At 46.2% G+C, this 5965-nt stretch overlaps 1 pseudogene; it reads right to left on the bottom strand.

Moving 5' to 3' along the window:
• Nucleotides 1–2000: 2000 nt before the first annotated feature.
• Nucleotides 2001–3987, bottom strand: LOC136545260 (zinc finger BED domain-containing protein RICESLEEPER 2-like; annotated as a pseudogene).
• Nucleotides 3988–5965: the final 1978 nt, after the last annotated feature.

Here is a 5965-nt window from a genome sequence, read left to right on the forward strand (position 1 = left end):
TATGGTCTACATATGCCAGAGTCCAGGAGGGCCTTGTAGCAATGTGCTATGGACCGTGGCAGTGTCATGGAGCCAAAGAAGCCTTGGGCGTCATCCGATTGCTCTGTTCTGACAGTCTGTGTGTCAGGCTGTGTCGGCTTGGACCGACCTCCCCAGGTGGACCTTCTAGAGTCTTCTTGGCAGTGAAGTAGGTTGGCTCTAGGGGCTGATGCATGGGCCCGGGAGCCCCTGAGCCCCTAGAGGCCATGGGGAAGCTTTGTCTTCTTGTGTCACGCCCTATACATGAAATTGTCAGGAAAGTGGCCAGCAATGCCATGCCCAAGGGGCAGCGTTGGGGAGCCCCCAAGTCTCGGCAGCTCGGGGCGTGTCTCCTTGTGCCTGGGCCTTGGCTGGCATCATTTAGCTAGGCAGGAGCCAAGGGCCAGGCCAGAGTGTTGTCGTAGATTGGGAGCCTCAGGGCTCAGGCAAGTCCTCGAGCCCCAAGCGGAGGTCGTGGCAGAGTCAGGCTTGGCCAGGTTTCTTCTTCAGAGGGTGCACGTGAGCGTACCCGTTGGATATAGCTCCTAAGCCCCTGGGCGATCCTAGAGGGGTCGGTCGAGGGGTCTTTTTCATTCGAGAACCATTGGACCCAAGGCTTAACATACCCATATGTTAGGATCTCGTTAGGAGCCCCTAAGCCCTTTGTGGCCTCACTTGGCGTGATGGTGATGAAGGGCTGAATTCGATCTTCTGGTGACTGAACCCTCCTTGGTGGGGATGGCTTCCGCTGACAAGGGTGATGTGCCCTTCTTGGGGCCTTCTTTTTCTAATGTGATGGCCGTTGCTCGGCTGTCGAGGCTAAGCGATGACGGTGCTGATCCCTTCGTTAGTCTATGTCGCATAGGTCTTTGACTCAAGCAAGGGCTCAGTGAACTCGTCTAGGAGTTGCTGGCCTTAGGTCTGGGGACACCCTCCTTTTTGATTGGAGCCTACCATGGTCTAGGTGATTGAGAGCATCTAGGCTCTGGCTCGAGGCCAAATGATCATCTAGAGCGCCATGTCCTTCTGAGGGCTGCGGTAGCAGGTCCTGATCCTCTTGAGCTGGCCTTCTGGGGTAGACCTTCCATGGCCATAGATCAGGGTGTGGGGAGTGCGCCGAGCCTTGGACAGGGGCCCTCGTTGGGCCCACTGCTTAGTGGCTTCTGCCCTAACTCCAGGGAGTTGGTTGGTTTTTGGGGGTGTGTCGCCCGAGCGCCCATCGATTGGGGGTCAAGTTGCTCCATCTGGGGAGCTGGAGCAGCCCCCAAGGCCATTGTGGGGCCTTCCTACCAGTAGGAGTGGTGGCTTCTAGGCATGTCCCTTCCATTGACTTCTTGCGCAGGCAGTTGATGGCGTCTGGGCCATCGTGCCTGGTTAGCCTGGATATCGAGCTAGCTCGGCTTGTTATAGCTTGGCTCGTTATAGCTCGGCTCATTAACATACTGGCTCAACTCGGCTCATTATACAAACGAGCTAGAAGAGCAACTCGGCTCGGCTCGCTAAAAAACTCGAGCTAGCTCGTTTGGCTCACGAGCCAAATCATCCAAACACATTACAGGGAGATTATAAAAGCAAGTGAGCAACAAACATAAAGTACTTATAAATTTAACAAAGGAGAATATAATCCATCCATCAATTTATCCACAATTCGTCAAAGTATAAAGGCAGCCCACCACGACCATGACCATGACCATGAGTCCACGATAGTCATACTCATACAATTTAGACATCTCAAGAACAAAGCAAAATAAATGAGCAGCAGCTTGAGTGGTAGACTGATCAGGTTTGTAGTGTAGGTAATATATATATACGCCAAAAGCAAGTCAAAAGCAGTGTGGCGTGCAACCAACACGTCCCTAGTCCACTTCCTAGTTCTCTTCCCCCTTTATATCTTGTTACCTGTATGTGAACAACACATCAAGTGAGAACAAATATACAAATATGATTTCCACCACACTACTAGACATTCTAAAATAGACTTACTAGTTGCTTTTCACCACACTGCTAGGAAGCTCCACACTCTCAATGTCACCATCATCACCATCTTCTCCCTATAAAAACAGTAAAAGAATTAAGCATTACATATTTACATACACAAACTTTGGGGAAAATGGAGTTGAAAAATAGACTAAAGAAACATACCAGAATAATAGGAGGACTTTTAGAACCTCATATCCAACTAGATGCACAAACTAGTGCTTGAACTGTCGCTGGCTTCAAAGAACTCCTATAGTCATCAAGAATTCTGCCTCCACAATTGAAAGTGGACTCTGATGATACGCTGCTAGCTAGGACAGCTAAGAACTTCTTTGCCATACTAAACACAACAGGAAATCTAAGAGCATTCACCTTCCAATAGTGAAGTAAGTTAAAATTCTTATCATGTAAAGGATGGTTTGCTTCATCTAGGTAGATAAGTAACTCAGATTTTGAAGTTTCTGAAGCACTTGACTCTAGAAAGGACTGAAATTCACTTGAAACAAGACAAGCCATTGAGCTAGTTGTTTCCTTTGATGATGAGGCTGATTGAGTGGTTGATGAGCTGCTACTGCCACCCATTTTCCGGCGTTGCTCCAACTCATGCTTCTTGTACAACTCTTCTAACTCTTTTTTTATATCAGCAACCTCTTGTTCACACCTTGAGGAGTCATAAAGCTGACTAAAATAGAACTCAATATATCTCATTTTGAACCTAGGGTCAAGGATTGTAGCAATAACCATTACATTGTTCTTCTCTTCCCAATATTTATCAAATTTGGCTAACATTGCAGCACCCATTTTCTTCAAATAAGGGTCCTCAGAATTTTTTGCCTTTAACAATACAAGTTTGACTTTCAAAATGTAAGGGTAGAAGACATTAGTAGTAGGGTAAACTGATCCTGAAAATGCAGTGGTTGCTCCAGCCATCTCTCCTAGAATTGGCCTAATCTTCTCATACATGTTCCATTCAGATTCTGTAGGTTTCCATGCATAGTTCTGGTCTACTTGAGCATAATAACCAAATGCAGACCTATACTCAATGCAAGTGTCAAGCATTTTATATGTTGAGTTCCACCTTGTTTTAACATCAAGAGACAAACATTTTCCATCTTTAATAGCATAATCATTGCAAACCTCTACAAATTTGTACAGGCGACTTGGAGACCTCTTGAAATATTTCACAGTATTCCTTAGGTCACTTATGAGACCTTATATTGGGTCTAGACCATCATTAACAACCAAATTGACTATGTGAGCAGCACAATGAACATGAAAATATTTGGGATCAAACTGACCATTCTTTCTAGCAAGCAGCTTGGCTGACAAATTCGTAGTAGCAACATCATTATTTGAAGCATTATCAAGGGTGATTGACATAACCTTATCTTCTATTTTCCATTCCACCAAGCACTCAAAAACAGCATGAGCTATCACCAAACCAGTGTGGGGAGGATCTAACTCAACAAAGTTAAGAACACGGCATTGCAAAACCCAATCACTATCTATGTAATGTGCCACCAAACACATGTACTGAACATTTTGATTGGATGTCCACAAATCAGTAGTCAAACTTATTGATTCAGCCTCTCTAAGAACCTTCTGTAGCTGCTCTTTCTTATATTCATAAACTTTCATGCATTCATTTTTAATAGTCTTCCTACCAATACATTCATAGTTGCTATTCATCCACTTCATCAAGATATTAAACCATTTATGCTCAACCATCCTAAAAGAATACTCATGGACAATTATCATGTTTGCAATCAATTTTCTAGTGTGCTCATGGTCATATTAAGTAGGATTAACAACAAGACAGCCATCATCTGCAACATAGTTGAGTGTACCTTGAGCAAGTTGTCGTTTAGCCTTAGCAAGCTTGTTCTGAAACTGTGTGCAGCGGGCAAGGTGACAGTTCAGCTGTGAAGCTGCTCCACCTTGATGGTATACATAACTCTTATGACAGAATCTGCACTTAGCCTTAGTCACCATAGCACCAAACTCCTTCTCAGATTGAACTTTTATCTCTTTGAAATACTTCCAACAACCAGCCCTCTTTCCTCTCTTTACCTTGGTCTTAGAAGGGGATAAATGAATACCAGCCCTCTTTCCTTTCCGCCCTCTAGTTGCCTTCGAAGGATTTGACGGCACGCTTACATCATCTCCAACCTCCTCCTGACTTGCATCATCATCTATCGGCACACTTACTGATATATTAGCATTCATGTCAAAGTTCTCTCTATGGTCTTCACCCTCCGCCAAAGGTTCCAAGTGCTACATAGAACAGGTAGTCAAAAATCAATTATGCTACACAACTGGACTATGTATAGTCTATAGATCAAAATCAATTATCCTGTATTCCTGTACATATTCACACGAATCACACAAATTCTAGGCTACATCCTACAGATCAAAGCATGAACAAAAAAATACATACCATGTCCATGTCTATTGATATGTAGGCCAATGGCGATGGAGCAATGGACGTCACGGCTGTAGATCCTCGACCTTGGCCACGGCCACCGCGATTGCCTGTTGAAGCGGCATCTTCTTGCGGTTGCTCCTCGATTCAAGACTGGGTGCCACCGGAGGAAGCATCCCTGGGGACTCTTCCTCATCCTCCATGACCAGCTCGAGATGGGAATGGGATGGGGTGAACTAGATGCCCACAAGCCGGCGAGCTGCATCCTGCGTGCGGAGATGGGAGACCAAAGAGGAGCTGCGTGTGACGTGCCTGCACGCGTGAGGAACGGCGGCATGCGGCGGCTTGTGTATCCAGTGCGTGTGAAAGGTCCTTGTTTGGTTTTGGTAATTGAGTGACAACATAGGTGGACTAATTGTGTTTATGTGAGATACACAGGTGATTAGTCCACAGGTACATGTGTGTGAGCAACATATGCCATGAAGGTGAAAATGGCTTGGAGATGTTGCAAAGCACACACATGTGATGATCAAGGAGCTTAAATGCACATGAGACATGACATTGAGTCATGTGATCAAGGTGGAGAAGATCAAAACAAGACTTGGCTTGATGGACCGGTTGCAAGCGTGAAGGGCAAGTCGAAGGCTTTAGAGTGATGAACCACGTGGCGGTGAAGCTTGAGCAAGACTTGGCGCCGATGGACGAAGGCAACGGTGAAAAGCAAGTGAAGTCAAGATCGATGAACCAATATGATCACGTGATGATATGAAGTGGATCATATCATTGTTGATCATGTTGGTGCATGTGTTGCATCGACATTGAAGGAGATGGAATGGAATGCGCAAGGCAAAGGTATAACCTAGGACATTTCATTTCACCGGTCATAGGTGTGTAGAGAAGTTTATGACCGAGTTTAGGATAGATGGCTGTTCTATCAAGAGGAGCAAACTTGTTTGCATATCGGTCATCTAGTGCCACTTGAGTGATCTAACTTTGCATCGTCGCTAGGATCGAGTGGCGTGGCAAGTTGAGTGGCTAACATCCTTTGGGAAATGTTTATAAAAAGCTAACACACATACACATGGTGGTGTACACTTGGTGGTGTTGGCACATTTACAAAGGAGATGGAGTTGGAGTTGATGTGGATCAACTTGGTGAAGAAACTCCACCGGCGGAGTGTCCGCCCATAGAGTGCGGACAGTCCAACGGTGCCACCAGTGCCCTACACAGAAAATACAGAGTCTCACTAGATGCATCGAACGCTGGCACTGGAAGTGACCAGACGCTGGCAGGATGCGTCCGGTCAGGCTGATGCATGGTGACGCTGGAGCTGGAGTATGACCGGATGCTGGGCTGCGTCCAATCACGTGCGACTGGACGCGTCCGGTCAAGGTCGGTACCTTACTGTAAATGACCGGACGCTGAGGGTCCAGCGTCCGGTCAGTTGAAGCTACTGCGTCTAGTCAGAAGATGACCGTTGAGTTCGGAAGAATGCCATTGAACACAGGTGACATGTGGCTATCAACGGGCGACCGGACGCTGAGGTCC

This window comes from Miscanthus floridulus, chromosome 3 (assembly GCF_019320115.1).
Source record: "Miscanthus floridulus cultivar M001 chromosome 3, ASM1932011v1, whole genome shotgun sequence".
NCBI lineage: Eukaryota > Viridiplantae > Streptophyta > Magnoliopsida > Poales > Poaceae > Miscanthus > Miscanthus floridulus.